Source organism: Pipistrellus hanaki (genome assembly GCF_964339955.1).
Source record: "Pipistrellus hanaki genome assembly, chromosome: 1".
Lineage (NCBI taxonomy): Eukaryota > Metazoa > Chordata > Mammalia > Chiroptera > Vespertilionidae > Pipistrellus > Pipistrellus hanaki.
In genome coordinates, this window is record NC_140503.1 from 114,199,557 (window position 1) to 114,221,876 (window position 22,320).

At 41.3% G+C, this 22,320-nt stretch overlaps 1 pseudogene across 1 annotated transcript; it reads right to left on the bottom strand.

Annotated features, from left to right (window-relative positions):
- Positions 1–1,435: 1,435 nt before the first annotated feature.
- On the bottom strand, positions 1,436–2,386 carry LOC311620770 (small ribosomal subunit protein uS5-like; annotated as a pseudogene). The gene has a single exon. The product of its transcript is annotated as a small ribosomal subunit protein uS5-like (transcript).
- Between the last annotated feature and the right edge of the window lie 19,934 nt (positions 2,387–22,320).

The window sequence follows — 22,320 nt, forward strand, 5'->3', positions numbered from 1 at the left end:
GTGCCTGCAACCAAGGTACATGCCCTTGACCAGAATCAAAACTGGGACTCTTCAGTCCGTAGACCGATGCTCTATCCACTGAGCCAAACTGATTATGGCGGGCAGTCTATTTTTAATTAAGAAAATTGGTGTTACACAAGGAGTGGATGAGCTAAGAAATCAACCTGTTTCATGGAAGCAACCTGGAGAAGAGCTGCTGCAGGTCTCTACCCACAGGCTAGGCTGGAAGACCGGGGAGGGATGTGCTGGAAGAACCACGGCCTGGGCATCCCTTCTTCATTTCTTGCCTTCACCTTGACCACAAATCATATTTTCAGACTGGCCTTCTCTACAGGATATTGATAACCCTGAAAAAGACCCTGTGAAGACTCTGGTAAAATCAAATATGTTTCCTCACTTGTCCCAGAAATTATCACTGTGGCAGGGTGGGACTCCCTCGTAATTAAGGTTTGGGTCACGTGCGGTGTGCTTACAGGGACTCATAGACTACAAGTGTATTATGTATAAAGATATGGATTTGCAATCAGCTCTAACAAAACTGTGGAGTCTGAGATTTCCATGGACTAAGAGTGGGAGGATGGTAGTTGTTCTCCAAAGAAGGAATTCATTGCCTTCAGAAATATTCCATGTTCAGTGCCCAAAGCTTAGATTACTTGAGTATTATATTCTGTGCATAGCTCACACTGTACCCACCCACAATGCACATTGGAAAAGAAGTGAGGGACATACTGATTTAACAATGATCTTTAGCCCCTCAGATATGTATGTGAAGATCATTATAAGCCTTTGCTATCACTAGTAAAGCTTTGTGACACTGGTATGGGACACAAACCTGTACATTGGGACTGCACCTGAAACTTGATATTCTAGAGAAGTACAGAAGCAACTCCAAGTGTTTTTACAGCATTATCACCACCATGCAATGCTTTAGTTTCACGGTCATCAAAGAGTCCAGCACTTAAACATGGAGGGAGTGGGTAGATAAAGGGGTAGAAGTGAACTCCCAGGCTTATTGCTTGTCTTCAGCAAGCAGCAGCAGCTTTCAAACTAATAAATTATGTTAATTACAAATTAATCTCCACTTGTCAGAAATAGAGAAGGAGCAGTGAGAAGGTGAATGAAGGCAGGGAAAGGCACTCCTAATGTCAGCAGTTTTTACCTTATTGGCCAGTTGTATAGTATTTAAATGAAAGATGTTTATAATTCAGGTGATACACACTGTAAAATAATAGCTGAAATAAAACTTTACCTCTGAAAATATGCACTATATCTAGAGTTACGAAATGATAGCTTATTTTCTTATATTGCAAAGTTCATAATATTTAACAGTATTAGGATAAAAATTGAAAAAAAAGTTTCAAAAAGTGATTAGAAATCAATGCTGTAACAGAAAAATTAGGGGGGAAAATGTTGGCATTATTTTTTATTTTTCAGGCTTAAATCATCACTTTATTTTTCTTGTATAAAATTAATTATGTAGTGGCCACAGCTGGAGCCTGGGGCCTCTGCACAGAAACTCTGGAGTGAGTCTTCACAAGACGGTCAGTGAATTCCTGATAGGGAGACTTGGTGAACACCGTCTCCTTCCAGAGATTCGGGGTGAGATAGCTGTAGGTCTTAGAGATGGCATCAAAGGTGGCCTTGGCAAAGTTGCCCAGGGTGGCAGTGCAGCCCCTGGCCGAGGTGTAGCAGTCATCAATACCGGCCATCATCAGCAACTTCTTAGGCACAGGGGCCGAGACAATGCCCGTACCCCTGGGGGCAGGGATGAGGTGCACCAGCACAGAGCCACAGCGGCCAGTCACTTTGCAAGGAACCGTGTGGGGCTTGCCGATCTTGTTTCCCCAGTAGCCTCGCCGCACGGGCACAATAGGGAGCTTGGCCAGGATAATGGCTCCGCGGATGGCAGTGGCTACTTCCTTTGAGCACTTAACACCCAGACCAACATGTCCATTGTAGTCCCCAATGGCGACAAATGCCTTGAACCGGGTCCTCTGGCCAGCACGGGTCTGCTTTTGCACAGGCATGATCTTCAACACCTCATCCTTGAGGGATGCCCCAAGAAAAAGTCAATGATCTCAGACTCCTTGATGGACAAGGAGAATAGGTAGATCTCCTCTAGGGATTTGATCTTCATGTCCTTGACCAGGCGGCCCAGCTTGGTGACAGGGATCCACTCCTTGTCCTCGGCCTTGCCTCCACGAGCTCCGCGGCCTCGGCCCCTGCCCCGACCCCGGCCACGACCCCGGCCCCGGAGGCCGCTGCCAAATCCTCCACGGAAGCCGCTGCAACTTCCTATTCCGGGGCCCCCGGGGCCTCCTGGCCCTCCCGCGGCACCGGCGTCATCCGCCGTTTGGTGTTTTGTCGGAAAAGAAGCATGTTGGCATTATTATAATGGAAAATTCCATGTAGACTATTAACATCTCTAATGGTCCACAGTTGATATTTCAAGGAATCTAATAAAACTGGTTCCTAAATAAGAGTGAAATACTGAAGAAAATAGTGTGCTAAAAATGACTTTTGTAGCATGCACATACTTTCCTTAATAAAATAAACAAATATATGGATAATACTAACTTGAATTTTATAGAGAATAAAAAATCTGAACAAATAAAAATATCAAGTGGAGATTAATTTGTAATTAACACAACTTATTAGTTTGAAAGAGAAAAAATATTATCATGCATTGTCCCTAGAGTTAACCAATTTACTAGTAGATACCTCTCTATATACTCCTGTTAATTTTTAATTACCAGGTAACTGATCCTTAATTGTCTATAAAGGGCAGTTATTGATGTATTACCTAACTAAAGTCAGGAGAATGAAATAGATAATTATTAGTCTTATAATTCTATAAGTAGAAGTCATTTTGAGAACTGTTTAGTGGATTAATACAAATAATTTGTGTCATGTTAAGTAGGAAAAGACACATGGAGAGAAATATATATATATATATTTATAGTCTAAGCAACTGAATGACCCAACAACAGAAAGACTGGTCGATCAGTAGCTATGACACGCACTGACCACCAGGGGCAGACGTTCAATGAAGGAGCTGCCCCCTGGTGGGCAGTAAGTTCCCATAGCAGGAGCTCCGCTCAGCTGACTGACCCGTCCTGGCGGCCCAGGAACCCAGCAGCAGCCACTCACTCCCTTAGTAGGCCTGCAGGTCCAATCTCCAGAGAACAGGCCAGGCACCAACAAACCAGCACTGCCAGTCTAATCCTGACACTCCTGCTGGCCTCCTGGAAGCGGCCACCAGGTGGTTCCTGACAACCAGTGTGAACATTGGCAGGAGGAATCTGGATCCCAGTCCAGTAAGTGTGTCCCCACCGCTCGCCTGGAGGCCAATCACGTCGTGGTGCCCCCAACACCCTTTGGGTGGGCACCAGATGCAGGGCTAACAGCTGGCAAGCGCTTCTGTGGACAGTGTGAGCCTCTTCTGATAAGGACTGGCTGGGCGAGAGACATCGGCAAGTGCAGTGGGGCCAGGATGAGCAGGAGCAGCAGGCAGGAGCGGCAGGTGGCTTTGGACTGTAGGTTTCGGCCCATTCCCTGCAGGCTGCCCTAAGGGACCCCACCCATGCACCAATTCGTGCACTGGGCCCCTAGTAGATACATAAAATAAAGAGTGTCACCAATAATAGCAAGACTTTATTATGGAATATTTATTTGTTTTTTAGAAATGGCCAATTTGAACTGGAGCTAAATCTAGCTTGATAGAACTGCTTTGGTCAAAATGAAAAGTGACAAGAGCAGAAATGAGGTTCTTCAGGTAGTTTGTAAATGGGTAAAAATTTACCCATTTACAGGTCTCTAATCATACTTTTTTTTGTTGTTTGTTTGTTTCCATTACCTGGATAGAATGGTCATGATGGGAAAAGATGCCACACGAGTTAAAGAAAACCAAAAACAAAAAGTGGTAAGGGTAAACTTATGTGGTAGAATAAATACAGAAATAACCACAACTATGAAAAAAGATATGTACTTAGGCTTCTTTAATAACAAAAGGCATAATAGTTAATGGATTTGTGCTCAATTTTATGTCTGCTTCTCACTTCATATGAATGCATATACCTCTTTTCTTGCTTTCTAGATATTCTATTTGTCAAAATAATTAACAAGAGTCATAGGATTTTTTAGAAAAAACAAAACAAAAACGCAAACTGTACCCAGATTTTGGTTTTGACAAAGATATCCAGTTTTAGTAAAGATTAAAATGTCCTAAAAACAGAATCCTTCTCCTATAACACAGCTGGTGCATGTATGGACATTCGCCTGAGACCATCTGCATCAACCTGTGGGACTTGGGGAAAGGGAACTGTTGCAAATAAGCTTATGACCGTACTGTTTTCTGTGGTCTGACTAACAAAGTCCTTAGTCTCTGACTCAGGAACATGTTATATATTTTGCCAGTATCATGAAACTGGGGAGGCTAATTTGTTAACTTGCAGGTAACGTAAAACATCAGAGCCTTCAAACTTCTTGACATGAAGTTGAAAGGAGACATGAAAGGGCTCCCTAGAACTACTTGATTCACCACTACAGACCCACGGAATAGACTCTGGGCATAAAGCCTTGAAATCTGAGATGTTATCAAGTTTCTAGGTGATTTGTACAAAATTACTCCTACAGAAGCATCATTTTTGTACATGATTTCACTCTCTCAGCTACTCAAAAAAGTTTAATGTCTTTTTCTTTTCAAAGAATACAGAATCGATGGATACCGACTGCACTGCGTTGGCATGTTACAGATAGCAGCATTGCAAAGTTGAGTTCTGCTTTGTCCCAGAGTTTAAGAATTTGGTTAGATTTTTCTCTGAACTAAAATGTTCCCTGAGACCCTTGTCTTCTGCAAGGGAGCAAATGCCTTCGTGTGGTTTATAGATAGACTTTGAAAACGCTCACTTGGCAGTTCTTATATATGACAAGCTGATTGCTCTCATTTACTTTGACCCAGTGGCCAGATTACATGAATCTGAAAGACTCAACATTTTTCTGACTTCATTTACTCCTTTTTTACATATTTCCTTCTCTCTTCATTGCCTTCTTTCACATACTCCTGCTTCTCTGGTCTGGAGTTAAATCATCCTTCTATTTTTCTATTTCCTCCTAGAAACTGCAGCCCTGTCACATTTAGTATTTTGCATATCTCTTTTTATCCATTATGTATATTTTGCTTTTGTTTACAGAAGAAAGGAAACAAGTAAAGATAATCTGTTCCTGAGAAGGCCTGTCATCTAAGCAGGAGGGAGAATTCCTTTTACCTATCAGAAACTTGTTTAGAGAAGTTACAGTTGATATTGTGGAGTCATGTGTGAAGTTATTGTTCCCAATAGAATGCCTGGGAGAGAAATACTGCCTATTGCTGTAATAGAAAGCCAATCTCTTTAGTACCCTGGATATTTAAATTGCTTATCCAGCAACCTGGTTGTCACCCCCAAAGCCATCTTTTCATAGTTCTTTTGGGCTCTAGTGCCTTTGAAATTAGTAGACTGTTAACAAAGAATACATTTGCAGTTACTTTGTTGTGGATAAAAAGGGATCATTTAAACAGGATATTTTGGATAAGAACATGCCGTATATAATATAGTAGGGTAAAAGACACTAATGCCATGTCTCAGTGCTTCTTGCCAATTAAATTGATAGTAAGGGTCACAGTGGTCATTTTAGATATCCAAAGAATTTTTAAATCAAGGAGGGCATTATTCAGTATGATCAGTCTTCACAAAAACACTACAAATAAATCAAACTAAAAAATGTTCTGGAATGAATATAAAATACTTTGAAAGCACAATTTTTCTGAGAAGCTCAATTATGTATTTCTTTTTCACCACCAACCAAGTTCTGAAGTTCAATACCTGATTTTTTTTTTCAAATTAATGCTTCATATGGCTGTAAGTAAGAGTAAAAAGAATCATATATTTTATTATTCTATCTTCTTTCAAAAGATTGAGGGATCTTCTTTAATAATTTATGAACCATTCAATAGTATTTATCAGCTTCACAGAGAAAGCACAATGGTTTGCATTTGAAATTAACTTATTGGAAAGAAATGATACTTAGGCATTTTTACATTCTACCTAGATAGGTAAAAGGATATAGAGCCTATGGTTATTAATATATGATCTGATCACACTTAAGGCTTTCTAACCTAGTTATAGAGTAGAATGGAAGAGACTATAGGATATTATAATTACATTGTAGAGTTCTTATAATAGATTAATCAAATATTCTCAGAAATGAGGAAACAAAATAGAACTTATCCCAAAGGCCAGAGAAAGTGCCATTTTGTTATTGACTTGTAGTTGATGGTATTTTATATTTTAAAAAAATCAAAAATATAATGTATCCCAACTACTACCATGTCGGAAATCTTTCCCATTTACATTATATGATACTAAAGGCCCAGTGCATGGAATTCATACCTGACGGTGTGTGTGTCCCTCAACCCAGCCTGCACCCTCTCCAATCTGGGACCCCAAACTTCAAACCAAGGCTGGCTGCTGCTAGCGCCAGACCCAAGACCACCAAGCTAGTGATACAGGGCATGTTTGGTCTAGATTCTGCTTACTTAGAGTTTTTAGGGAAGTCTGAAGCGTGAGCCTAGACAGGCATTTTGTACAGGAAAGTCACTGGAAACAGCTTGAGTTTGAGTTGGGGGCTACCAGGCTGCCAAGGGAGGGAAGTTATGGGCGACTTGGCCTGCAGGGGGGAACAGTTAGAGGTGACCAGGCTGGCAGGGGAGGACAGTTAGGGGCAAACAGGCTGGCAGGGAGCAGTTAGACATTGATCAGGCTGGCAAGAGAGTGGTGAGGGATGATCAGGCTGGTAGGCATAAGTGGTTAGGGGCAATAAAGCAGGCAGGCAGGCAGGCAAGTAATTTTCAGCATCACTATTAGTGTGCTTTGGGACCATTATGAAGTAAAAGAAGGGTTACTTCAGCAAGCACTATATGATACGGAGATAGATCTAATTCCTGAGATGGCTGCTAAGAGTCTGATGGGCCAATAGAGTATGCTGCGTGGATATCCTGGACAAAGGGATGACTCACATTCTGAGTGGGACATGGTGAGATTTCATCACAGTATTTAGAATGGCATGTGATTTAAAATGTATATATTAAATTACTTATTTCTGGGATTTTCCATTTAATATTTGCAGACCATGATTACCAAGTGTAACTATAATCACACACACACACATACAAACTGCAGATAAAGGAACTACTTTAAGGGAAATCGTTTACCTCAAATTGTTGTTTAAAGGATGAGGCCTTGTTCCATTGAAGTACATGGAATTTCCTGATTAAAAATTATTAGTTGCTATTTCTAAACTCTTAAGATTTATTTAAGTTTTGTTTTTAATGATCTATTTTAAATGTGTATTTTTTACCATTACTCTATGAAGTTTAGTATGTTGCATTTTTTTTTGCTTATTAGTAAATTAAATAGGTTTTTAATATTTCATTGAAATTAAAACCACGCCGGGACCGGTTTGGCTCAATGGATAGAGTGTCGGCTTGGGGACTGAAGGGTCCCGAGTTCGATTCCGGTCAGGGGCATGTACCTTGGTTGCGGGCATATCCCCAGTAGGGGGTGTGCAAGAGGCAGCTGATCGATGACTCTCTCTCATCGATGTTTCTGGCTCTCTATCTCTCTCCCTTCCTCTCTGTACAAAATCAATAAAATATATTAAAAAAAAAAAAAGAAAAAAAAAGAAATTAAAACCACAATTAGAACTTTAATTTACAAGATTAATTTTGTAACCTGTAAGGATTATTTTTTAAATGTATCATTATCTTTGAGTATAATAATACAGCTGATTTTTGAAATAAAATTTTAAAATGTGTTGTGGGTGTTTCTTCAACTCTCCTAGGCAGAATAAGTACACCCTTCTTTCTGTTTCCATTATGCATTTTGCACAGCTTTATCACAAGCTTTGCCACTTTATAAGTACAGTTTTCAGTATATCTATTTTATCTATTGTGAATAATATGAGGAAAGATATCTTATTCATTTATGTTAGCCCACATTTACCACTACCTTGAATGGTATATATATGCAATAAGAGTTGTGGAGTAAACTATATATTGTAATTAGTATTTACGATATTAAAATAGAAAATATGCAATAGTTGTCATCTTACTGCTTTATTCCTGTGGTCACCATTAATGCCATTAGCTAACACTAACTCCAGAGAATCATCGATCAGCTGCCTCCTGCATACTCCCTACTAGGGCTGTGCCCGCAACCAAGGTACATGCCTTTGACCGGAATTGAACCTGGGACCTTTCAGTCCACAGGCCAATGCTCTATCTACTGATCCAAACCAGTTTCAGCAAAATAAATACTTTTTTAGTAAACTGAGATTTTTGAGATTTTTCGCTGACTTTAATTTAGCCTGTGCTGTATTCTAACTGGTACAGTGTTCCACCATAATAATTGGAATTATTAAAAAATTATAAATATGACTTCAGTTAAAATTGTTCTAAATTAGAAGTAAACATAAGGTAGAAGAGAAACATGGATTTAGAAAAAAGGTTGCAAATACAGACTCCAAATACTTAATTGTTTTCTATAAAGGCCTGTGTTTACTTCACTCTAGGAAGCAAGTAGATCTTCTTCATGTTCTTAGGATGTTACTTTGAATAGTAGTCCAAACAGATAAAATGTAAATCTACATTTCCAAATATAATTATGTGTTTTCTAAAATAGTAATTGAATAGTAATGCTTTAATTAAAAATTCAATTTGCCTATTAGAAGATAATCTATAAAAGTGACAATATTAAGAATGATTTGGCAAAAATGCTGTAATGAAATGGATGTGATTACTTTTCTTAAATAATTATTATAAAGGATTTCAGAGCCCCTAATCTTTATAAAATGCCTTTTCAAATCTTATGAATTTAAACTAATATGTTCAATCTGTGGAAAGGATGAGTCCACATATTAATAAGGCCTTATTATTTTAATATCACTGAGAGTTGAGAGTTTCAGCTACATTAAAAAAACTTTTATAAAAGCCCATACAAATTAACATTTTTTTCCTAATAAAATGAATGATTGTCTTAGTTTAGTTCACATGCGACAAGGGAGAAAAAAATTAGCAAAACATCTGCCAAATTGCATTTTATCTGTTTTATATTCATGAGATTAAGGATATTTTATATCATAATTTATGCTTCTTCCTAGGCATTTTCAATTAAATTATTCAATTTGGGCTTAACATAGCACTATATAAAATTATATAAAAAAAAGAAGTGGATTTATAGAAATCATGTAAGGAAATATGTATAATATGGCAGAACCTCTTATTAAATAGGAGTAAGTTTAATGTATGTAGGCAACTTTGTAGTTTTAGCCCATAAGTCTGCTACAGTGTATGAGGAAGCATTCCCACTTATCCATGTAGATAAGATGTCTCCAGCAGAAAAGGCAGCTGAGAAATGCTGGGCTCTGTTTAACCTTCTGTGACTGTTAACTCTCCGTAGCCTCAGGTTTGGATGAATACCCAGAAAGCCAGAACGTCTCCCAAAAATAAAGGTCAGGCTCCAGGAAGGAGATCAATGAATGTATAGAGTGAGGAGAACTGCCTGATCTTATCTGTTAACCTAGAAATGCATTATTTTTTCTGGTGGTCTATGTGACTACCCACCATATGGTTTTACTATTAACCCCGTTTAGAAAAGGGACCCTGTCCCGGGAAGGTGTGGATTTATTCCTGGCTGGCCACCATTGGGAGCAAGCAGCTGCTTTGCCCATGTATATAAGTTTCTCCTATTAAAGCTCTTATGAATTAGAATAAGGCTTCGTGTCAGTCCTTTGGAATCAATCCTGAATTTAGACTTTTGGAGTTTTCCCCCAACATCGATTGCTGCATAAAAAATGCTCCAAATCAATGGCCTAAAACAATTGCAATCATGTATTTTGTTCATGATTCTGGGGATTCTCTGGGCTCAGCTAGGCAGACCTGTCTCCTTCTGGAGACTCATCCAATTGCAATTTGAAGGTGGCTGGAGTTGGGGGCATCTTTAAAACTTTCTCACTCCCATTTCTCACTCCTTAACTGGGAAGATCAAATACTATTGATAGCAGCTAGCTGTGTGCAAGTGCTGCAGGAGTTCCCTAGCCCTTCTCTCTGTCTCTAAAGGATCTCACTATTGGTATCTCCATGCAGCCTCTGGGTAGGTGCACTTCCTACTCAGTAGCAAAAGAATCCCAGAGCAAGAGTCCCAAGGGAGACCAGCGGAAGCTTTGCACATGCCCTTATCTGGCCTGCTCTTGGGAGTTACACAGCATCATGTCCACTGTATGGTATTGGCTGAGGCTGTCAGAAAGGCTCACCCAGATTCAAGAAGAGACATTGTTTCTGCCTTTTGATGAAAGGAATGTCAAATGTTTTGCAGCATGTTTTTAAAGTACTTCTGAGATACAAATCAGGATTATAGGATTATACGGTCAGTGCAATGAAACTGTGTTGGTGAAAATCACAATCCCTAGTCTTTTAGGAATTCTGTTTCACCTGAAATGAATCACCTAATAGCATTCATTGTTCAGCCCCTGAAGCAGGACTTTCAGAGCAGGTTCCCTGTTAGCGCCTCAGCATGCAGCCCTTTCACTGGGCAAGCACCTCTGCATCACCTGATGCTCCCTCTGCCTCCTCAGCAGTGGAGGCGTCAGTTGTCTTGCATTTTACTGCCATTCAAAGCAGTAATTTATTGACGGTGAGATATGCGTGCTTGGTGTTTAGAAACCCTGAAAGGCAGCTGTTGTGTTTCTTTTAAACATTAAACTGATTGCGGAAAATTCAGTATAATATTTGTTTGAGACCGAATAACACAGGACTTGCAGATTGTAGTAGTATAATCAGAGTTTTGAAAAAAAAAAAAAAAGTGGTTAGAAGAATATTTTCCTCTCCAAATGGCAAAAGGGTCTACAAAGTGGATTTTTAACAATTCAACCAACATCTGAGCAAAGCAACTCTTGAGTTCTTTTAAGTTGGCTACCATTTAAATTGGGTGAAGTTAAAGACCAAGAATAAGCAAATTCTTGTAATGCTACTGCTGTTGGTGCACGGTGACTAATTTAAACTTTTAAAAACACACAGATTCTAAATCTCTAGAGAGAAAGCTCAGAGAAAAGTTATAGGAGAAAACAAGCTCCCTCCCCCCAGATCTGCCGTTTAAGGCTAATAGCATTCTAATTATAGAGAGCCACTGCCAGCTGAAAGCATTTTGTGGATTTAAAAAGCAAATTGAACCGAAGAAACACAGCTAATGTAACAGTAGCATCTGTGGTTCTCATAGGTCTACTCAGCCAAAACCAATGTATCCATCAAGGTGACCCAAACCATGAGGGGGTTATGTTTTCTTAGGTATGATTAATAAATCATCATTTCACAAAACAACTTTGAAAATGATTTATTTTTGCCCTAGCCAATTTGGCTTAGTGCATAGAGCACTGGCCTGTGAATTGAAGGATCTCAGGTTCAATTCTAGTGAAGGGCATCTACCTTGGTTGTAGGCTTGATCCCTGGTCCTGGTCAGGGTGCTTGTTGGAGGCAACCAGTCTGTCTCTCTCACAACAATGTTTCTCTTTCTCTGTCTCTTCCCCTCCCTTCCACTCTCTCTGGGGGAAAAAAAAAAAAAAAAAAAAAAAAAGTCAATGGAAAAAAAATATCCTTGGGTGAGGCTTAACAACAACAAAAAGATTTCTTCTTCATATCCAGGAAAATATCCAAAATTACTTCAAAAAATTTTGTAATAATACTGAGGCACTGCTAAGTGATCTCAACAAACGTAAAATTTTATAGTATTGCCTCCTTTTCTACATTTGTTATACTTGACAAATTTATATAATTACTTGACCTCGTGTGCTGTGAATTATTTTTAAGATGGAGTTTTCATGACTAAAAGCCTTGTTCTGCTCAAGAACTCTGTATCTTAAATTATCTTTATCTTGCTCTGTACTCTTTAATTATCACATTTGACCTTCTAAATTTGTTTCTTTATAGTTTGTATGAAAACGAGGATTACAAAGTTCATAGTTGGCTTACATTTTAATCATTTTGAAATAAAAAGCAATTGTGTATTTATTAATAAAATAGATAAAACATATTCTAAAGGCTTCTTCTGTCTAAATATGACATTATAACCTAGAGATCTAGATGACATAGACCAAGAAGAAAAGATTTGATAACGGATGTGTAGCTTTTCAAACAACAATTTATATTATTCTTATTTTGTAAAATCACATTTGGGAGGATTTGAAAAAGAGTGGACAAAGGAGAAATAAGGACATGGTGTCCTTCCTATGGAATGGAAGTTGGAAGGTAACGTAGAAGCAAAGAAGTTTCTAGTAAAAGTTGTGATTCTTTTCTCTTCTGTTCTGAGTTCAACATTCAAAGGATAAATATATGATCTTATAAATTTTCTCTGACAACTTTCAGAATTCTCTACAATTTTTAAGAAAGCTTAGAGGATATGTACAGGATATTGGGGAAATACAATTAAAAATCAAAATTTTACAAATCTGAAAATCTCTTCATGAAGGTGAAGAGAAAGATGACATTTTATTATTGAGCAAGCATTAATATCACAAGCAATGCACTAAAAGATTGTAAAGACACACATCTCCTATTCGTATGTAGCCAGGCCAACACCACTTGTCTATATATGTAAAACCCTATTATGCAAATAGACTGAAAGGAGGAACGACTGAAAACTGAACAATTGAGCAACCGGTTGCTATGATGTGCACTGACCACCAAGGGGCATAGACAGGACATGGTGGGCATTGGCAGCAGGCAGCAGAGCAGGGAGCATGGCAGGCATTGGCAGGGGTATGATGGAGCAGGTAAGCAGGGGCACCAGACCAAGACAGGGCGCCAGTCGCTGTCATCAGGGCAAACCTCTGGTAGATAGTGAAAATTCTTTGCTTCTGTGGTCCTACCAGGCCCTCACACCTGCTGCCAGTGGTGGAGCTGCTGCTCCCACCTGCTGCGGGTGCCAGGCGCTGCCCCGATTACTCGGTGCCATCAGCGGGTGACAGCAGCGGCTGCTGGCCCTTGTCACCACTGAGGGTTTCTCCACCTCCCTCTGCTCCTAAGGGGCGATCAGTGCTTGCCGCCCCCTCCTATACCCGCTGCCGGCAATGGCCCCGCTCACACCTGCTGCTGGTGCTCAGTGTAGGTCCCAATCATTTGGCAGAAGGTGCAAGCGGCTGCTGCCCCAATCGTCCCTGAGGGCTTCTCTGCCTCTCCCTGCTCTTGAGCGGTGATCAGGACAGCAGCCACCCCTGGCACCTGCTGATGGTGCTGGCCCCAATTGCTTCGCACTGGCAGCGGGAGCTAGGCTACCAGCAGACAGGGAACCTAGGATTACAACTGGAGGGGCCGGGAGGGGGCACAGAAGATGGGCCGAGACCCGCCCCTGTGCCCACTGCAGCCACGAGGTCCACAGTTCTTCTCATAAGATAACCAACCTACATATATGTATTAAAGATAACCAACCAGCAGGAGAACTTCACAGCACCATTTCTCACACACAGTTCATTCCAAATACACTTGGCTGTTAAGGGGACCATCTATGTTAGCAAATTGGCTTTACCCAAAGCAGGGAAAACAACAACAAAATGTTCATATTCTTATTATGATAAGAAAAGAAGTAGTTTTAGAATTTGGAACAAGAACTCCAGCAAAGTTAGGCTTCTACACTTTCATAGAGCATGCGAGATAGGAGATACTATAATATTTCAAAATATTGCTTCCCAAGCTCTTGAGAAAGATATTCTTGAGTCCTATAGCTAGCCAGAGATTTATTTAGCTTTTAGAAAGATTTGCATCCATTTCAAAAGACTTGGAAAGAACTTAGAATTTTCTAAAGTACATTCTATAAGAAAACATATTCTATATTTTAAACAGTAAGAATTAAGCCTCTTAATATGTATGTGCCCTTACAAGGGAAAGTGCGTTATTAGAGCTGAGAAATGACCAATTATATGGTACACTAGAGGCCCGGTGCATGAAATTCATGCATGGGGGGTGGGGGTCCCCTCAGCCCAACCTGCACCCTTTCCAATCTGGGACCCCTTTGGGGATGTCCAACTGCTGTTTTCTGCCCAATTAGAAACCTGCAGTCGGACATCCCTCTCACAATTCAGGATTGCAGCCTCCTAACTGCTCACCTGCCTGCTTGCCTGATGGCCCCTACCTGCCCCCCCCCCCCCCACCAGCCTGATCACCCCCTAACTGCCACTGCCTGCCAGCCCTGCCTCCTTGCTGACCTGGTCACCCCCAACTGTTTCTCTCTTTCTCCCTCCCACCTTGCGCTGGCCTGGTTGACCCTCACTGACCCCGCCCCCCCCCCCCCCCCACCACCACCACCACCAGTCTGGTTGTCTCACGGAGCCTGATGTTTGGTTGTTACTGTGAGGGCATCGTGACTGATTTGCATATTACTCTTTTATTAGTATATTCATCCTTTATGAATGAAGGAACTAGGAACCAGAGTCTGAAGATTATATTTTTCCTCTGGGAGGATAGAACCTGACTCAGAATGCTCATATCTAGAAACATGATCCTCAAGCACAGAAATATGTGATATACTTTGAGTGAACTATCTCATTAATTTTCTTTTTCTTTGTGCCTCTGCTTCATACGTGAGCTCCCCAATCTCCAGCACTCTCAGTGACAGTAACTGATGGAAGGATTGACATACTTAGGCCAAGTTTGTTTTTCCTTGGATAATGGCAATAAAATTTCTCATACTAATAACTTTACAATGTGGAAAAGTACTAGAAATGGAAAGTCATACAAGACTTTCTAATGAACACAGACTTCTCCTACTAATTCCCACAAAGTAATTAGCACAAAGTATCCAATTTTATCCTAACCAAAAATAGAAAAGTTGGTGTTCTCTCCTATTGTGTTACTGTCACACCACCAGCTTTGAGTTGCCATCCTCAGAGAGAAATTCTAGTCTTGCTAGCGTAGTAGAAATGAATGTGGGTAATCTAGACAACAACAGTTGTAAAATTCCTTACATGACCTTTTCACTTGATAAATAAGAGGTAGAAGTCATAAATTTAGAGAATTACTTCTAAATTTTCAAAGCCCTATTTTACCTTGGCCAAATATATTTAAAAACCATAATTTTCTTTTGCTTTAAAAGATTGCAGAGTATTTGACATGTAATGCCAACAAAGCCACCAACATGAAACAAATTTACCTTAATTTCTCAAGTGTATATCAAGTCATTTAAGCCATCTGCCAAAAGACTGATAGCTCAGGCAAGGGCAGTATAAACTCAATGATTTTATTTAAAGTGAAAAACTGGTTCTATTGCCAAATAGCAATAAAACTGAGAGCCAAAGTAATACTGGATGACAAGCATAATAGGTTAAAATAATAATGATCCTCAATAGTGATAGAATTTTCCTCTTTTTTTCTTTAATAAACTGAGTTCAATTTATAAACCCTGAGATAAAAATTTAAAGAGGTTGGAGTGATTGCTAAAGAAAGGCTTGAGCCAGTTTGTAGAAGCTGGAAAAGGCAAAGTGATAAATTTTCCCTAGAGCCTCTGCAAGGAATGCAGCCCTCCTAACACCTTGGTTCTAGCCCTGTGATATCCATTTCAGACTGTAGATACTCAGAACTGTAAGGTAATAAAATTAGTGTTGTGTTAAGCCACTGTTTGTGATAATTTGTTACATCAGCAATAGGAACCTAATATATTAATGTATTCCATATTGGGAGCATTAATATTACAAAACTAGTTGCCACTATGGACAACTGGTTCTCAATTATACTGAGAATTTTAGAAACCAAGATCAAACATTTATGTCAGCATTTCCCCACCCAAGGAGGAATGCTAAGTGTTAAGATATCCTATCTAAGAAAAGAGTAATATGCAAATTGACCGTACCCCTGCTACAGCCACAAGCCACACCCACCAGCCAATTAGGAGTGAGTATGAAAATTAACTCAACCAAGATGGCTGTGACCATGGAGCTAGCAGAAGGCTTGGGTTTCCCCAGCAATGGAGAAAGTCAGGCTTCCAGCACACCCTGGCCAGCCCTGGTCTCCACTCAAGGCTACAAAGTTTCAATTACAGAAGATAAATAAATCTCAGATACCAGGGCCTCTGCTTGGGTCACCAGGGGATGTGCCTGGTCTGCAAACCACCACAGACCCCTCACTCAGGCCTCCCCAAGCCCCAAGGGAACCCCCATCCTGATCTGAGAAACCCTTCAGTGCAAACCAGCTGGCCCCGACCCATGCACCAGGCCTCTATCTTATCTAATAATATAGTAATATGCAAATGGACATCCCTCCAACACACAAGATGGCTTCCCCCATGTGGACACAAGATGGCCACCGAAGCAGGGCAGGGCAGTTGCAAGGAACCAGGTCTGCAAGGGAGGGCAGTTGGGGGCAATCAAGCCTGCAGGGGAGGAAAGTTGGGGGTGACCAGGCCTTCAGGAAAGAGCAGTTGCAGGGGCAGACCTGCATGGGAGGGCAGTTAGGGGCAAACAGGCTGCAGGGGAGCAGTTAGGCATCAATCATGTTGGCAGGAGAGTGGTTAGGGAGTGATCAGGTTGGCAGGCAGAAATAGCCAGGGGCAATCAGGAAGGCAGGCAGGCAAGCAGTTGGGAACCAGCAGTCCTGGATTGTGAGAGGGATGTCTGTCTGCCCATTTAGGCCCAATGCTTGTCCCTTGAGGGGTCTCAGATTGGAGAGGGTGTAGGCTGGTCTGAGGGACACATACTCCCTTGCGTGAATTTCATGTACTGGGCCTCTAGTCTTACCAAATAAAGAGACACATGCAAATTAACCATCACTTCACTACACCCACAGCCAGAGTAAGTATGCAAATTAACCCAACAAGATGGAGGTTAATTTGCATATGCAGGTGTAGAGCAGAGCGAAGCCTGCTATAAGGGAAAGGGGGTGGCAGAGGTGCTCCAGACAGAAATGAGAATGGGCCAGGTCTGGGCAGCCCGGGAGTGGGGCCAGCTCCCTAGGCAGCCAGAGAGCAGGGATGTGCTGGCTCCTGGGCAACTGGGGAGCTGGAAGTGAACCCAAGGGTCTATTCTTGCACCAATATTGTGCAATGGGATATATATATATGTATATATATATATATATATATATATATATATATATATATATATATATGCCTAAGTGACCATCCAACTGTTCAACTGTCTGACCGGTAGCTTTGATGTGCACTGATCACTGGGGCAGATGCTCAACACAGGAGCTGTTGGGCTGTGGTGATTGGGCAGCTGCAGTTCTCAGATGACGCACCCAGAACCAGAGAGGAGGGAGCCTGATTCCAGGGTGTCTCAACCAAGAACAACCCTCTCCCAATTTGGGACCCCTTGGGGGATGTTGGTGAGCTGTTTATGGCCTGATCCCTGCAGGCCAGGCCGAGGGACCCTCCTGGGGCACAAATCCATGCACTGGGCCTTTGGTATGAAAAAGATATAGGCCCATATGGCATTTAGATCCAACATTAACTTTACTCTATCATGTCATTGACTATTCAGTGTAGTGGCTAACCACAATTTATTTTTAAAAAATGGACTTTGACCAGAGAGTTTATGTGAAAAGCGTTACTCTCAGTGCCACAGTTGTTACCAAGGTCACAAATATTAATCATCTGACTCCTCCATGGTCCATTCTCTACGCTCCCCATGCTCAATCAGCACTTCTGGTACTCTAGTAGAGTAGCCAAGAGCTACATCCCTAAGAAATATGAAATTGTTTATTTTACCAGTGTCTGTCCATGACTGCTGCAATTTTCCATTTATCACCAGGCATGAAAACATCAAAAGAACTTGTGGTGAATACCCTGATTTCCAACTATATCTATTCCAGATTCCATTAGGTGTCAATGATTTTATCTCCTTATGAAAATCAAGGTTATTTTTTAGGTAGTGCCTGATGATATACTGCCATAAGGTGTCCAAAATGACCAGGCCGAAGAGATAACTAGGAATAGTGAGATCCTTGCTGTGCTACATGATAGAGATAACTCTTATTTGCTCAAGCAAGCATACCTCTAGGTCAGCAGAGATGGAAAGCACAGTCTCCATAAGTAAGTAACTGGTTGTCACTTACCTCTGTCTTCTGCTGCAAGGAAAGGAAGTTTCTTTCAACACTAGTAGCCCGGTGCATGAAATTCATGCACAGAGGGAAGTGCCCCTCAGGCAAGCCTGCACCCTATACAATCTGGGAACTTTTGGGGGATGTCCAACTGGTGGTTTAGACCCAATCCCTAGTCCAGCAGTCAAACATCTTTCTCGCAATCCGGGACTACTGGCTCCTAACTTCTCACTTGCCTGCCTGCCTGATTGCCCCTAACTACTCTGTCTGGCAGCCTGTTCACCTCTAACTGCCTCCCCACCAGCCTGATCACTCCCAACTTCACCCCCTGCTGGCCTGCTTGCCCCCACCTGCCCTCTCTGCCTGTCTGCTTGCCCTCAACTGCCCCCCTGCAGGCCTGCTCACCCCCAACTGCCCCTCCACCAGCCTGATCACTCATAACTCCATCCCATCCTTGCCTGATGACCTACAACTGTCCTCCCCTCTTGGCCCCTAACCACCTCTACCTCAGCCCTGCCACCATAGCTTTGTCCAGAACTTCCAGAAGGTCTCCTGGATGTTCTCCCAGTCTTATTAGCATAGTACCCTTTTATTAGTATAGATGATCATGAAATCAGACAATCAATGGGTCTGGGTTGCCTGTCACTACCTGAGCTAAGCAAGCAGAGACAGGGTTGAATCATCTACGAGTGTTTATTATAACACTGCCAGCAGTGTGGGAGAGCACCAGGTCATTCATGAAAATCTGCTCTGCAACCTCCCAAAAGCCAGCTACTTATATTGGGTAAGACAAAGATTACATGGGGAAATATGAAAAAAAAAAATGGGTACTACAGGCACAGTAAGTAGGTAATGCAAGCTAGGGTGAGACTCCATTGTTTGAATAAAAAGGTCATAGGAGGCAGTTTTTGAATGAGAATAGACTTCAATGCCCAAGTTTGACTGTCATGTCTAACGTTGGCTCTCAGGTCCCGGGGGCATACAACTCCCAGCCAGGTTAGAATGTCCTTTTTTGCCGAAACCAGTTTGTCTCAGTGGATAGAGTGTCAGCCTGTGGACTGAAAGGTCCTGGGTTCAATTCCGGTCAAGGGCATATACCTTGGTTGCGAATGATTCTCTTTCATTGATGTTTCTAACTATCCCTCTCTCTTCCTCTCTATAAAAAAAAAAAAATCAATAAAATATATTTAAAAAGAAAAAAGAATGTCCTTTCTTTAATCAAAACAAGGCAATCATGGCTAACAGAGCATGATTAATATTTCTTATAACTATAGCTAGTTTTATTCCCAATATTCTATTTTGCCCCTTACAGTCATCAAGAACTTGGGGATTTTACATCAGGACCTACATTGTCAATTCCTTCTGTCCATGCTTCACTGACATTAACAATCAGCAAACCTCATTCTGTATATTCACCATTGCCCTTATATCTCTCAAGTATTATATGTTTCAGAAGCCGATATACCTCATTTGCTAGTATCCACAAGCATTAGTCATTTTAACTCTGGTATAAAAAAGTATGCCAGTGGTTATCACACAATGGCGTTTTTCTGGCCAGAAATAATCCAGTTTCAGAATTCCATTTTTTTTTAGGGAAATAAATATTTTTTTATTCATTTCTTAATACATGTGTAAGAAACATTCAAACCTGTAAAGTATTTTTGTGAATTTATTTGATCCAAACTATCTACAATTGCTGGGAAGCAGAATCTCAGCGAATTAAGATAAAGGTTTGGAGAATGGCAGTTTTTCACCTTGTCACAATCAAAGGAGGAGATTAAACTGGTTTACATGAAATCCAATGGTGTTAGATTAAGGAGGCAGGAGAAAGTGAAGCAGGAAACTTCTAGGATTCCATAAAAAATAAAATAATAGACACTTGCTTCTTTTACATAGGTGGGTACAGAATAGTTAAAAGTCAACAGTTAGCACAATAGCAATAACAATGAGGGAACTGGTGGTCTCCACCCTGGTACATTGGTTGTGCCCTGAAGGTCCAGAAAAAATAAAAGTTACCCACACATCCCAAAGTATATTATAATAGATGCAAAAGGACAATAGGCTCAGTTAAGACCAAAGTTGACCTTTGTCAGGTAATATACCAGCCTAGGACTTGACTGCACACTATAAACTGCTTTTTAATTTAAGTTTTTAATTTCAGACCATTCTTTGTGGTTACTTATTTGGTCTCTGATTTTGAAAGGCTGCCATGTAGGCCTTTCCTGAGCTAGCCAGGTTAGCATATGGCCCCGTTTTGTCCACACATATGAATGTATGATAAGAGTAAAGTGCTGTCTGGCTTTTTAGAAATCATGATACCTACTCCACAGAGGTATTTTTGAGTCTGACATTCTAAATGCATCAAACATTTTAAGAAGAAAACTCCTTTTTCTTTAATAAAATAAATGGCTTTTTGTACTCACTGATTTACTCTGCCTTGTCACTCCTTCCCTTCTTCCTCCACTGTCATTGCTAACAATGGTCTGTGTCCATGGGTCATGCATATGTATATGCAGAGTGTCCCCTCGGGAGTTCGACCAGGAGACTGGGAGTTGGATGGCTCAATATCATGTGTGCTTACCACCAGGGTGCAGCGCAGAATGAAAGGCCCCGCTAGTAACCTTAAGGCACTGACTGGCCCTAATTGCTGGCCAGGCCTAGGGACCCTACCAATGCATGAATTTTGTGCACCAGGCCTCTAATATGCATATAAATTCTTTGGTAAATTTCTCTCCACCCCTCATCCACCCTCCACCCCCACCTTCACTCTGAGTATTCCTTCTGTATACAATCAGTTCCAACAGTAATTATCTTAGTTTGAGTTCTTCTAGAACCTGACCCCATGACAAATATTCAAAGGCAGATAATTTATTTGGGAAATGATCCCTGCAAACAACCAGTGGAGCCAGGAAATGAGACAGAAAAGAGAAAAGAAGGCAGCTAATAAAGAATGCATTAACAAACAAGTTACTCTTGTGGGCATGGAGCTTAATCTAATTGAGAAACTCTAGGAGCCCATAGAACACATGATTTATGTTATCTCACTGAGTGGCAATTGCTTGAAGGCCGCTCCAGGCATCATTAATTCTCTAGCACTCTAGGCCACCTAAGCTTGAGGAGAGACCTCAGAGTCCAGAGAAAAGCCTCAGGAATATGCAATTTGGGTTGGAAGTTTGAAGTTGGGCCATTGGGCAAGGGGATTGTTAGAAATCAAGAAGGGCTTTGACAGAATCTGTTGAATCAATAATATTGCTTCCTAAAACCTACCAGTATAACCACTTCCCTCTTGGATCTTTTGTTCTCCAATACAAAGATAATATATTGGTAAAAATGTTGCAGAAGACCAAAGAAATACCAAACACGCTTCCTAGAGAAAGGGAGGGATCCTGCTTATTAACACTAGTGGACTCCGGGAATAATTTCCAAATCAGAGTGAAGAAACTCGCAGAGGGCTTCACTTTTTATAACCTTCTGGGGCCTTTGTCTTGCAGATGTGGTTCCGACCCCTTTCGTGGGTTTACAGGAAGGCCCCCAAGTGTTGGGGGTCCCCAGACCATATCTGATTATCTGTCCTGGTCATCTATCCTGGAGCCAGCGATAACAATAACTGTTACGCCCAGATTTCATGATCCCTAATGACCACCAGTGAGCCGAGTCCGATGCAATTGCAGAAAGCCTGAATTCCATGCTAGCATGGGCTCCGTCCCACTCACACCAATAATGTGGCAGAAGAGAGGCCCAACTTGGACAGGTCAAGGGGTTTTATAAGGGTAGTGATGTCACTGCTTTGGCTGACCCTGCTTGGTTGGGTGAGGGCTAGGGTCCAGATACACAAAATGGAGGATAGCTCTGCCCTGCACCACAGCACAAAATGAAGTCAGGAGTCAGCCTCACCCAGCTCTGCCCTCTCATAACAACCTCCCCCCTCCCCCCTCACACTCACCCAGAACAGTGCATTGTTCAGTTTTTGTGGCCTGACTCGCCTTGAAAGACCAGTTTCCTCCTCAAAAATATCTGCTGTGAAATTTCCTGTACATATAAATGCAGATGCATTTTTGGCTTTAATTTTCTTGAAATTCCAGATTTCACGCTAAATGTCTTGAGTCCATCTAGATTTAAGAGACACCATTCTCCCCCCTCCCCCCCCCCCCACCCCGGTCATTTCTTTAGATGATCTGGGTAGCTGTGATACCCCAAATGGCAAGCTC